The 14,153-nt window shown below is 39.3% G+C and overlaps 1 protein-coding gene and 1 non-coding gene across 2 annotated transcripts in view; one reads left to right on the top strand and one right to left on the bottom strand.

The window, feature by feature from the left end:
* DNER (delta/notch like EGF repeat containing) overlaps positions 1-14,153 on the top strand; it is a 351,957-nt gene that overhangs the window by 78,118 nt on the left and 259,686 nt on the right. The gene's annotated exons all lie outside the window — the stretch shown is intronic.
* On the bottom strand, positions 11,953-12,062 carry LOC140512911 (U6 spliceosomal RNA). The gene has a single exon (XR_011969970.1). It is a non-coding gene; the product is annotated as a U6 spliceosomal RNA (small nuclear RNA).

The raw sequence follows: 14,153 nt of genomic DNA, 5'->3' as shown, positions 1-14,153 counted from the left end.
GCTGAATGACTCAGCAAAACTAACCAAAGCATTAACCAAGCTTGCCATATTCAATGTTATGTACCCGTAGTTTTTTGATTCTGAAAAAAGAGAGAAAAGTACCTTTGGCAGGAGCTTAATAAATGCTTGTTGATTTGACTATCTCTTGGGTCTAAACCTGGTTGTTAAAATTTCAGTGTTTGATTTTGACTTTCCCCCCTCCAAATATAGTGTTTTGTCCATTGCACTGTGTATGTTCATCCAACATGGTTTCCTGTGGGAAAGTAATGCAGATGGAAAGCTTGGCTGCCATGTTCTATGCCGTACTCCCTATGATGTTCTAATATGGTGGCTGTATTATTGAACTTGTATTATAATTCATTTCAAGAAACATTTACTGAGCACCTACAATGAAAAGGCACTGGATTAGGCTTGGGGATGGAAAAGGGAAAACAGAATCACCCTCTTCAACAAGGAGTTTCCCCTTTTCTCTGAGGGGATACAATGTGTGCATGGATAGGTAAATATGAAGTTTTAAGAGACTTGAATTCTCTTTGATTTAAATTTTGAGTATTTCTATACACGGATTAGGAAGTAAACCATTAGAACAGTGTTCTACAAAATGGGGGCCATAGACTGACCTTACAGGGTACGGTATGATTAACTAATTAAAGATGGGAAGATGGTCTGTCTGCAATACCACAATGCCTATTTCTATCCCTCAACACTCCACCCCTCCTGCTGGGCAAATTTCCAACCTCTCTCTCTCAGTGGGGCACCCCTCTGCTGCAGATCTCCCCTACTGGGGCAAGGACAATGACTGGTAAGAGCTCTACTTTTATCCTTTAGATTTTGGGTAGGACAGAGTGAGTTGTATGAGATGAGCAAGTATTGATGGATTGTGATCACATCTCAGATATTATATTTCTCTCCCAAACCCATTCCTCTTCTGTTTACTCTCAAAGATACTCCATTCTCTTGGTCCCCCAGGTTCACAGCCTCGGTGTTGATGTCTACTCCTCACTCTTCCTCCCCCTTATCCAATCAGTTGCTAAACCTTCATCACCAATACTTCTCGAATCTCTTCCCTGCTCACTACTCAGACCCTAGTTCAGGATCTCCTCACTTCTTGCCTGACATAATAGTCTTCCAACTGGTCTCCCTGTCTCATCTCTTTCCCCCTCTAATCCATCCTTCACTTAGTTGTTAAAGGGATTTTCTTAATGTTCAGGGCTTACCATGTCTCATCTTCCTTGCTGACTTTAGAACCAAACATTATTTCTTCTTTATCTCATCCTTTAAAAATTTTTGCCTTGTTTAAGTTTTATAAGGGATATTATTTATATAGTAATATATGTATACAATTTTATAAAAAAGTATGGTTGTGTTCTAAATTTTTACATGATTAATAATGTTTGGAGACAGAGGGTATCTGTGAATACTTCATTCTCTACTCTCCTCATCTTTGTCCTAGCCTTTTTGCCCCTACCAGAGACCATGTCTTTCAGGTTTCAACCCTTTCATCTCTGGAACTTCCACCATGAGATTTTGCTGTCTTGATTAGTTTGAGTAGCCTCTTCTAGCCCATTGTTTTGGGAAAACTGGGGCACTTTACTTCTTAACTATCTAGCTATCTCTTCCCTAGCCATACCCTTTTTTTGCCTCCTTCCTTCCCTACCATGATCAAATAAACCCTACCATTCTTTCTGAATGGATTCTGTAAGTCTTCTCCCCCATGACTACATTCACTTTCTCTTTAAAGTGTCCCTTTCTGGCTACCACTCTCTCTTTAGAATATAAGCCCTTTGAGGGTACAAACTATTTTAAAACTTATATTCCCAGAACTTAGTACAATGCTTTGCAAATAGTAAATACTTTATAAAAATGTTTTTTTCATTTATTCAGTCATTAATATGGTGTGTACAGTGCAGTGATTACTAAGAGATGGTGTTGAGGGACTAGGGTTAGGCTTCTTTCTGCATTGCTTTTCCTTAGAAGAAATAAGAAAATAGAGAGGGAAAAGTTGAGCAAGATGGTCACTCATCTAATGACCACGGATTTGGGAAATTATTGCAATCTTTAAATATCAACCTTACTTGATAACCAAATTCCTGTTGTCTTGAGGATAATTTCCCTTTGATCTCAGATAAAATTTATTTGGTTTAGAATTCAATTCTGTATTTTTGAGGCCTTAGAAAAACTTACTATATGAAGGAGATGTTTACTATGTAACTATAATAGCATATTCCCTTTCCCTCCTCCAGAATTCTTTTAATATTACCTTTTTGATTTACAGCTTGTATTCATTTTTACCTAGAAACTCAAGGGTTGGTTCCCATGGTGATGAGTGAATACAACAATATCCTCTCTTGAATCACTGCATATTGTATAGGGCTCTTGCCCTGTTGCCTGCTAGCTGACTTCTGTTACTGGAAGGACTCAAAAGTGTCAGTGATCTGGCAAATTTAATGAATATAGGACAACATTTGTTTCATTTGTGGGTATTAGCTTCCCAATGCAGGTTAATGGAAATATTGGTTCTGGGTAGGAGAAATTTTGTCACTAATTGTGTGTTCTAAAGAAGGGAGGATTTCCCATATTATGAAATCAATTCATAATCATGAGTGTGAAGATTAATAGTTTTACATGAGAAGGTCCCTACTGTTGAATGGAATTTCCTTTTAGTCTGTATTTGTATGAAAGCATTTGATGGCAGACAGCTCATGGCTGGCCAGGACACAGGCAGAGAGAGAGTTGGCATTTCATGTCTATTGTAATATCATTCTAATGATCATTGCAGTTACATATTATTCTTAAGATATTTAGTGCTCCAAGCAGGCATAGAACATTTCCAAGAGGTAGCATTTCTGCTTCCCAGAATTAGCCACTTGAAAATGGCTCAGCCATTAATATGTCCATTTTGCAGAGACAGCATGAAAGAAGGAAGGAGTAGAGAGAGTAGGAAGGATCATTTTGGACGTGCTCTCCTTGCCGTAGTTATGGAAAGTAATCAAAGCTCCTGAGGAATTCAAAGTTGATACTATTTGCTAGCATTTATATAGTACATTTATATTTGTGAAGAAATATACTAATATCATCTCATTTTAGCTTTACAAAAACCCTAGTAGGTATGTACTATTATTATCTCCACTTTTATAGATGAGAAACCTGAGGCAAAGAGAGATTAATGACTTGCTTTTGATCACATGCTAGTAAATTCTGAGGCTGGATTTGAACTCAGATCATCCTGACTCCAGGTCCAGCACTTCCGCCACTGTTACCTCCGAGCTGCTTCTAATCCAGAGAGCTTTATAAAAATAGCTTCAAACATGGAATATGAGAGCTGAAACAAGCAGGCAAGACACCATTGCCATTGTTTATTTAAATAGAGGAAAATTTTGGATTTTTAATCTACTTATAAATAATGTATCCCTCACTGTTGAAGTTGTTGTTCAGTCATTTCAGTCATGTCTGACTTTTTGTGACTCTGTGTGATTTTCATGGCAAAGACATGGTTTGCCATTTCCTTCTCCAGCTCATTTTACAAATCAGGAAACTGAGGCAAACAGTTAAGTGACTTGTCCAGGGTCACAGAGCTAGTAAATATCTAAGCCAGATTTGAACTTAGGAATATGAGTCTTCTGGCACTCTTTCCACTGCATCACCCAGCTGCCCACTACTGAAGTATGTACGTGCTTATGTAGGCAGATGAAAATGACTTAATTCTCAACCCGGGGAATGAGTATTAGCAGAGACTTGTGTGAGTCAATCTTTGAAAGGAGAATGTATTTTCCCTATTTGTTTTTATAATAAAGTCTTGAAAACTATCTTAAAATTTGGTCCATTTGTGCTGTTTTGAGTCCCTCTTCTTCCGGATTTCATAACAAATATTTGCCAGGTGTATAATACACCTCTTTTGTAATTCCAAGTTGGTTCACTCAGCCCTTCTCCTGTGGGTGCCATTCATTTCACAACTGCACAAATATTCACGATGTGCTTGGTTGGCATCAGTAAAATGTGACCACAGTTTATGCTTATTTAACTGATTAATTTTGTTACTTTAGATTCTGAATTAAACTGTGAAAGCTTCATCTATTTTGGTTTGGAGGCCATCTGTGTGTGTTTTAAAAAAATTCTCAAGTGTTGATTTGACTTCTTGGAGCTTATCAGGTGATACCTTGTGATCATTGCCATGGAATTATCTTCTTTGCAACCCCCGTAATAAGCTGGTGTGTGTATGTGTGTGTGTGTGTGTGTGTGTGTGTGTGTGTGTGTGTGTGTGTGTGTGTATGTGTGTGTGTGTATGTGTGTGTGTAATTGTTTAGCCTTCTGAACTTTACCTGAAGGATATTGGGATATGAAAATCTAGGACACTATTAGGTGACCATTGGGTAGGTACCATTCAGTTTTCTTTCACAATTGTCTTGTGAGACTCAGGTAGAAAGGAAGAATCAGAGTCTGGGTACCTTACCAGTTTCCCCTAGAAGGTCAGCAACAGAGATAGGAACATCTTACATTTGACTGATGCTTTGTAGTTGAAAATAAACTTTCATACATCCTATTCTCCTTAGGCTAACTCTGTGAGGTGAAGTTACAGGCAGTGTCTTCATTTTACAAATAAGGAAACTAAGTCTCTAAGAAATTAATATCTTGAGCAAGGTCAAATAGCTAGGAAAGTTATGCTTTAGTACAATGATCTCTAGATTTAGAATCAGGATGCTTGTGTTTGAATTCTGACTCTAGTACTTAATGACTATATTGCCATGGAAAAAACTTATTCCCTGAGCCTACCAATTTTTGATTCTTTGAATATGGTTATCATATACACATGCCTATTTGTGAAACCTGGGGGATCTAAGTATTATTATCCCATTTTACATATAAGGAAATTGAGGCTTTGAGAAGTTTTCATTTATCTCAGTTCACACAGCTAGGAACCTTTCCATTCAGATGTCTCTGCTTCTGTTCAGTGTATTGACATCCTCCTAGTTACCCAGATTTACAACCCCATATTCTTTCTCCTCTACCCTCCATACCCAATTGATTTACAAGTCTGATTCTATTTCTATACATCTTCTAAATCTTCTCTCTTCATTCATGTGGCCAATATAATCCTATATTGGGACCTTATAACCACTTAGTTGGACTATTGTAACAGCCTCCTACCTGATCTCTCACTCTACCAATCTGTCTTCCACAGAACTGTTTAATCTTTCAGCATAGATATGATCATGTCATATACTTGTTTAAGAAGCTTTAATGACCCTCTATTGCACTGCTAATAAAATAGAAATTTTTCAGCTTGGAATTTAAAGGACTCCAGCCTACCTTTCCAGGCTTTCTTTCCATCACTGCCCTTTCCACATTCTATATTCTTAGCCAAATTGCCCTACCTGAGATTTTCTGAGTTTAACTTTATTCCATTTTCTGACTCCAGTGTGCAAATACACAGGCTGTCTCCCATGGTTGAAATGCCCTGCTTCTTTATCTCCATTCTTCAGAATCTTTAACTTCCTTTAAAGATTAGCTTAGTAACCCTTTTTTACAGGAATCCTCTCAGACTTCTGCTACTTGTTAATACTGTCTCCTTCCCCAAATTACCTTGTGTTTGCTGATCTACTTATGTGCTGTATCTCACACTAGACTATAATTTCTTTTCTTTTGTGAAGGTCATAAAACTTTTTATTTATTTTTAATTTATTTTAAGTTTTCAACATTCATTTATACAAAATTTTGAATTCTAAATTTTCTCCCCATCTCTCCCCTGCCCCCACTCCAAAACACCTTGCATTCTGATTGCCCCTTCCACCAGTGTGCTCTCCGTACTAACACTCATCCCTTCCCTTATCCCCATCTTCTCTCTTGTTCTGTAGGGCAAGATAAATTTCTATATCCCATTACTTGTATTTCTTATTTCCTAGTCATATGCAAAAAGAATTTTCAACATTTGTTCCTAAAACTTTGAGTTCCAACTTCTCTTCCTTCCCCCCTCCCCACCCATCCCCACTGAGAAGGCAAGCAATTCAATATAGGCTATATATGTGTAGTTTTGCAAAAGACTTCCATAATAGTCATGTTGTGTCAGACTAACTACACTTCCCTCTATCCTATCCTGCCCCCCATTTCTTCTATTCTCTCTTTTGACCTTGTCCCTCCCCAAGAGTGTTTACTTCTAATTGCTCCCTCCTCCCATTTGTCCTCCCTTCCACCATCCCCACCACCCTGCTTATCCACTTTCCCCTTACTTTTCTGTGATGTAAGACAGATTTTCATACCAAATTGAGTGTGCATATTATTCCGTCCTTGAGCCAAAGGTGATGAGAGTAAGCTTCACTTTTCCCCTCTTTCCTCTCCCCTTTTCCCTCCATTAGAAAAGCTTTTGCTTGCCTCTTCTGTGAGAGACAATTTGCCCCATTCCATTTCTCCCTTTCTCCTCCCAATATATTCCTCTCTCACCCTTTAATTTTATTTTTTTAGATATGATCCCTTCTTTTTCAACTCACTGTGGGCTCTCTCTGTCTCTCTGTTTCTCTCTCTATACGTGTATGTGTGTGTGTGTGTGTGTGTGTGTGTGTGTGTGTATGTATGTATGTATGTATGTGTGTATAATCCTTCCAACTACCCAGATACTGAGAAAAGTTTCAAGAGTTACAGATATTATCTTTCCATGTAGGAATGTAAACAGTTCAACTTTAGTAAGTCCGTTGTAATTTCTCTTTCCTATTTACCTTTTCATGCTTCTCTTGATTCTTGTGTTTGAAAGTCAATTTCTTTTCAGTTCTGGTCTTTTCAACAGGAATGCTTGAAAGTCCTCTATTTCATTGAATGACAATTTTTTCCCCTGAAGTACTATACTCAGTTTTGCTGGGTAGGTGATTCTTGGTTTAAGTCCTAGTTCCTTAGACTTCTGGAATATCATATTCCAAGCCCTTTGATGCCTTAATGTAGAAGCTGCTAGATCTTGTGTTATCCTGATTGTATTTCTACAATACTCCAATTGTTTCTTTCTAGCTGCTTGCAATATTTTCTCCTTGACTTGGGAACTCTGGAATTTGACCACAATGTTCCTAAGAGTTTCTTTTTTTGGATCCCTTTCAGGAGGTGATCTGTGGATTCTTTCAATATTTATTTTGCCCCCTGATTCTAGAATCTCAGGGCAGTTTTCCTTGATAATTTCATGAAAAATGATGTCTAGGCTCTTTTTTTTGATCATGGCTTTCAGGTAGTCCCATAATTTTTAAATTGTCTCTCCTGGATCTATTTTTCAGGTCAGTTGTTTTTCCAATGAGATATTTCACATTATCTTCTTTTCACATTTTTTCATTCTTTTGCTTTTGTTTTGTGATTTCTTTGTTTGTTATAAAGTCATTAGCCTCCATCTGTTCCATTCTAATTTTTAAAGAACTATTTTCTTCAATGAGTTTTTGAAACTCATTTTCCATTTGGCTAATTCTGCTTTTGAAAGCATTCTTCTCCTCATTGGCTTTTTAAACCTCTTTTGCCAATTGAATTAGCCTATTTTTCAAGATGTTATTTTCTTCAGCATTTTTGGGTGTCCTTTAGCAAGCTGTTGACTTGCTTTTCATGATTTTCTTGCATCTCTCTCATTTCTCTTCCCAATTTTTCCTTCACTTCTCTTACTTGATTTTCAAAATCCTTTTTGAGCTCTTCAATGGCCGAGGACCATTGTGTATTTATTTTGGAGGTTTTGGATGCAGAAACCTTAACTTTTATGTCTTCCCCTGATGGTAAATATTGTTCTTCCTCATCTGAAAGGATGGGAGAGAATACCTATTCACCAAGAAAGTAACCTTGTATAGTCTTATTTTTTCCCCTTTTGGGGCATTTTCCCAGCCAGTTACTTGACTTTTGGGTCCTTTGTCAAGAGTAAGGTATACTTTGGGGACCTGTAAGTTCTCAGTTCCTCCAAGGTGGCATAACCAAGGGAGGGGATTTTAGTGCAGTTCCACTACACCCCAGGACCCTGCTCAGGGCTGAGGATCAGATCAGCTGCTCATTTCCTCCAGGAGCTTTAAGGTGAGCCACTCCAACAATGGACCTAGACTGCTGCCTGCCACAGCAGCCTGCTGCTGCCTCCCTGCTGCCTGGGGCCAGAGCTAGGGAAGGACCCTGCTCCCTTCTTGCTCTGATTGAAAAAGCCCTCTTACTGACCTTTGGTGCCTGTGCATTAAGGGATCTATGAATTGCTGCTTCTGCTGGGAATTCCGTCCCCACAGCCTGCTCTGGTCCTGCTCCTCCTGGTGCCACGTGGCCAAGGCAGGGCTGTGCTATGCTCTGTGTCCCGTGCCACAGACCTTTCCTGTTGGTCTTCTAGGTCACCCTGGGCTGGAAATCTCCTCCACTCTGTTGTTCTGTGGCTTCTGCTACTCTAGAATTTGTTGAGAGTCTTTCTTTGCAGATATTTTATGGGCTATGGGAGAAGAGCTAGAGTATGTGCATCTTTCTACTTCTCCATCTTGACTCCACCCCATAGACTACAATTTCTTGAGGGCAGAGATTGATATGTGAACTTGGTAAAGTCTCTTGACCTACTTGGGCCTTGGTTTTCTTATCTGTAAAATGAAAGGATTGGTCTCTGCGTTCCCTTGTAGTTCTTTGACCCCATGTTTTTGTCTTGGCATCTTCAGCACCTTTAGCAGTTCCCTACACCTAGCTGGCACTAAATAAATGCTGGTTGAAATGGATTCAAGTGTCAGTTTGGTCTGAAATTCAGGGCCCTGATTCCAAGTGCAGTGATCTTTCTAAATGCTTGTTGGACTGAATTGAACTGAACCTCACACTCCACCATGTTGCCCCTGTGCCAGTGTGAATATTAGAGTGAGACTTTGTATATGTCAAGTAGAAATCCTCTAACTAGACTTGTTACCAGCTGGACACTGCCCATCTTGTCTCTTTGAGTTTAAAAAGAAATGAGTGGACACCCTGGAAGGAGAGGTTTAGGCTAGAGGTATAGAGCCAATTCTTAACTCTTTCTTTTAAGGACTACCAGGAAATTTCTTTTTCTGAGGAATTTAACAACCAAATGCTTAGAAAACATTTGTCCTGCACAGTTTGAGCATCACTGGATTTCAGGCAGGTGATTGCATCAGATAATTTCTGGAGGATTTCCAAGATCAAATTCAATGACTTAGGCATTGATTAGGGGGAGATACATACTGTTGTATGGCTACAGATGTGCATCTTGGAGGTCAGCTGCATTGCCCTTGTAACAGATTTCAACCGTAAAATTTTTGCCATGTGATGAGTTTTCTGAAGTCCCTGACCTTGGGAAAGCTTGACTTTCACTCATAGTTAACAACCCCATCAAAGCTCTCACTTGCTCTCCTTCCATGGTCTGGAATCTTTGATTGGAGCTGGTGTTAGGATACAAGGGAGAGTAGGGATACTTCTGGTGCTGGAGAAGAAAAGTCCCCCTGGGGAAGGCTTTCTGGAAGTGGAAATGCAAATATCTATTATGATCAGGAAAGAGAATTTCAGGAAATTGTAGCAATTTTTGTGAGGTGTTCTGCACAATTTCCCAGATCTATCCTTGGGACATATGGCAACCCGTTACTGGGAAAATACATTAAAGAAGAGGGAGTCAGTGATACAGTTTAGTAAGGAAGATGTAAAAGTCATGGCAATGGTGGCTGAACCATTCTCACTTGTGATTTATTTCTCTTCCCCCGGTGGTGTCCTTGTGATTCTGTCTTTTGTTTGTTTCTGTTTTCTGCTGTCTCTTGACCTGGATGCTGGACTACCAAGGGTTTGTGTGCAGGTGGTAGTCTGGCTTTTTCTCTGGGGAAATATAGATTTCGTGGCATGATGTGCTCTAAAAATCAATATTTCACCAGAGGGAGCTGACTAGCATGCCTGTGTCCTTGACAGAAAGGAAAAGTCTTTTATTCCCAACATGGTTCCATTAAAGAAAGAAAAGAAAATGTTCCAGAAAAAAAGCACCTTCATTTTTTCTTCTTTCCATTTTTGGGTTAGTTTTTCACTTATATGAGATGAACACTTTTAGAGTATATGTCTGTTGCCTTATTCTGGTGGAACATTTATTTATTTATTTATTTTTATTCTTCTATTCTATTCTTTTTCATTCTTTCTCTCCCCCACCCCTGAAAGATCTAGAAAACTGCTGGTAACACCAGACTCAGTTCTTTAAAAGTGTCTGTTTTCCTTTAAGGGAACATATGTGCCACTCTTTCTTTGGCCAATGTAACAAGGACTTGGAGCTATGATGACATAAATGAATGTGACTTACCTATAGATTCATTTATCTGGAAAATAGCCCAAAATGATGACGTCAGAAGAAAAGACTCCAAGTAGCCCCAAATGGAGAGTACATTCATTATCTTCATAGAGGAGGCCTTCCCAAACTCCCTTAGTCCTTGTTTACTACTATTTGACACAAAGTTTTGGGAAGCTTAATTATTTAGTTTTCTAGTCCACAGTTGGTGAAAAAGGGAGATTCTAGAGGGAGATAAGAATTATCAAGTGATGATCTGACATTGAGGAAGGAGAAAGAACAGTCTATAAATAGCAGATCCAAGAACTTACGAACATAGCAGTCGCTGTCAGTTAGCATATGGGGCTAATGGCCTTATTTATCCTTAATATCTTTTAGAATATAACTTCATAGTGGATGCTCATAATGATGAGCTGAAGTTATCAAGAAAAAGTTGAAATTTTTCTTGGGAGTACTGGATTTTGGAACTAATTTTGGAAAAAATGTTTGGAATAAAAAAATCTATATGTAACGTGAAAAGCTTCAGTTTTTATCTGAGAAAATTCAGGTGTATGGAGTAGCTGTGTCACTGGATAAACGAGTTTAGTTGAGTTTAGAGTCATCTGAATTCATCTTGGAGTCTTGGTGTCTTTTTATGTGGTCTGTAGAAGTTCAGAGGTCTCTGAGTCGAACTCCAATTATCATCGATGAGTCTGAGGTGCTAGAGCAAAGCTAAATCTCCCCTCAGAATTACAGAGGTACCCTAAAGCAGCTGGAAGTGATTCTTGGAATGGACATTATTTCCCCCCGCCCCCGGAGCCCCTGGGTTGAGAAATGTCTGTTGAGTTTCTAGGCAGGGTTGGGCCTAGTAGCCACTTACTGTTAGTGGCTACACTTTCTGTTGTACCCCTTTGCCTAGCAGCTGCCTGGGCCCCCCTTTCTGTTGTACCCCTTTGCCTAGCAGCTGCCTGGGCCCCCCTCTCTGTTGTACCCCTTTGCCTAGCAGCTGCCTGGGCCCCCATCTCTGTTGTGCCCCCTTGCCTAGCAGTACCTAGGAACCCCTGTCAAAACTGTTCTGTGAAAAATGTGTGCTATTGGAACCGCAAGGCTGTACCGGGAAGTGCTAAGATGCTTAAAAGGCACACACACCTTTGTTCGGGGCTGCCACCTTTGTGGACAGCCACCGGCTAATAAAGACGCTCCCAAATTCTCAATTAACTCTTGCCTGTGCTTGTCTTGGTCCGTCCATTTCAATTCTCTAATTCCGTCAGCTCTGATCCCTGCCAATGATCTTCCTTCTGAAGATTGTCAGTTAAGAACCATTTTAGTCAGCCCACCATATGTAGCTTTTATCTATCTATCTATCTGTCTATCTATCTATCTATCTATCTATCTATCTATCTATCTATCTATCTATCTATCTATCTATCTACCTTTCCTTATCTATCTTTCCATATCTATTTGTCTGTCTATTTTCTACCTGTTTTTCTATCATTTGTCATCTATTTTTCTGTTATCTATCAATTTTCTATCATTTGCCTATCAATTCTCTGTTTTTCTATCATCTATCTACTATCATCTATCTATTTTTCTGTCATTTATCACCTATTTTCTATTGCTTATCTTCTATTTTTCCATATCTATCATCTATTATCTATTATTTATCATTTATTTATTATCTACCAGTTGTTCTACCTATTATTTTTCTACCTATCAATCATCTATTTTTCTATCAACTATTTTTAAAGTATGTAATTTTCTGTCACTTTGCATGTTATTCTTATGAAGGGGTCATGCTATTCCTCTCTCTGTCATCTCAATTTGAATATATGCCATGCTAAGCACATATGACTTTTAGAAAGGGGTATTTCTATAATTTTTAGAAAGGGATATTTACTAAGATGTTACCATCTTAGTAACCACAGTTACTATCAACATATCCCTCAATATCTGTTACACACTCTCCCATGAGTACAAAGAGAGTCCTGCGGAAAATGGGCTCAGGGTTAAAGAGCACATGTAGCAAAGAGGTAACTCATAGCCTCTGCTTGCTGGAAGTTCTTTTCCACCAGTTGTGGGGTGCTCGAGAAGTTCTTCTTAGGTTGGGCTTTTTAGAGAGCCATGAGTCCACATCTTGTATGGTCTTGGCTCCCAATTCAGACCTTTCCATCTTCTTATCTGGGACCTTGCAAGAACACTGGTGGAAAGATGGAAAGTCCAAAATTCTCTGGACCCTTTAAATCTTACACGATGCTTCTTTGGCCAAAGGACTGTGGGGAAGACAAGCTGGCCAAGATGAATGTAGAGACCTTTCCTTCTCCCCTAGGCAGTTTCTCCTCAGGGGTTTTACTGGAAAGCTAGGCTTGCTCCAACCTTTCAGATGACTCCATTTCTAAACTAGCTTCATGATTTATCGAAAAATCCTGGATCGTGACCAAATTTCCTGGGCTTCTCCAAGCACTTCTAGTAGGATGTCATTTCCAGTTCCAAGTACTTATAGCACTTGATCTAAAACCTATGACTGAAATTGATTGAAAGGGCATCCTCCCTACTAACTCTAAGTGGGGTGGGGGTAACTGGATTGAGTAGATCAATCAACTCCACTCTTACATTTAAAACCCTAGTGAAATAAATGCCTTTCTGTTTCTTGGAGGAAGAACTAAATTCAATTCAATAAGCTTTAATTAAGTGCCTGTTGTGTGCTTGGCACTGTACTAGGTTGTGGTACTATAAAAATAAGAAGTAAAAAGTTTCTTTCCTCAGTGCCTTCCATTGGTAAGAAGCCAAGAGATAAAATGGCACATCTAAAGTTCAGCTCTAAAGCATAGTGTTCAGACACCAAGGTCAATATCAGTATTGTCTCTTCTGGTAATACACCCCCCTGGTTACCAGAAAAGCAATCAATTGATTGATCAAAGGAACCTTTCTTGAATGTACCCTAGGGGAAGAAACCCCCAAAAACCAAAGGATAGAGGCCCATGGAGGAAGCAGGTGATAGAAGGGGAAACCTGTGTTTCATATACATAGGATCATGGGATTTCTGTCCCAAAGGGACCTTAGAGATTGCCTAGTCCAAGCCCTTTATTTTGTGGTGAATCAATCAGTCAGCAAACATTTATTAAGGTCTACTATGTGCCAGGCACTGTGCTTAGTGAGGATTAGATTAGCTCACTTTTATTTAGCACTTTCAGGTTTGCAAAGCACTTTCTGTATCTCACTGGATCTTCACAACAACTGTGAGAGGTAGGTATTATTATTATCCCCATTTCACAGATACAGAAACTAAGTCTGAAAGAGGGTCACCTAGCTAGTAAGTTTCTGAGGTAGGATTCAAACTCAAGTCTTCCTGATTCTCCGTCCAGCACTGTTAGCCACTTAGCTGCCTTCAATGAAGCACCTGGGGTCCAGGCACATGAAATCACTTGTCAAAGGTCAAACTAGTCAGTAGCAGAATCAAGATCCAGATGTAGTGTTTTCTTTGACATCATGCTTCCATTCTATTTCTCTGTCCCCCTTTCTCCTTGTAGCTCTGTGTCTCCTCAAAATAACTGGCTTTTCTCCAACGGCCCCATGTGGTCTCACTCTTCACTGATTAAGCCCCCAAGTCTGACTACTGTGTCCTGTTGAAGGAATGAATGAACCAAACACTTATTCAATCCCTGCTCTTGAGAAAGTCATATTCTAATAGAGGAGACAACAATGCATGGAAAGCCTTAGCTGCAAATTATCTGGAAATGTCCTGTGGTCCTTAGAGTATAGTGGCAAAAAGATGGTGATACCTCTTCTGTAATGCCATTTTCAATGATAAAATCATGTCAGTTTCTGATGTGGAGCCATTTGACAGTGCTGAAGACTTTGGTAATAAGAACTTTCTTTTCTGGGTGTTCAGTCACTGTGATTGTAGAATCCTCAGGAGCAGTGTCCAGGATGCATCTCCATAGGG

This window comes from Notamacropus eugenii, chromosome 6, assembly GCF_028372415.1.
Source record: "Notamacropus eugenii isolate mMacEug1 chromosome 6, mMacEug1.pri_v2, whole genome shotgun sequence".
Classification (NCBI taxonomy): domain Eukaryota; kingdom Metazoa; phylum Chordata; class Mammalia; order Diprotodontia; family Macropodidae; genus Notamacropus; species Notamacropus eugenii.
This window is presented reverse-complemented; position numbering and strand designations above follow the sequence as displayed.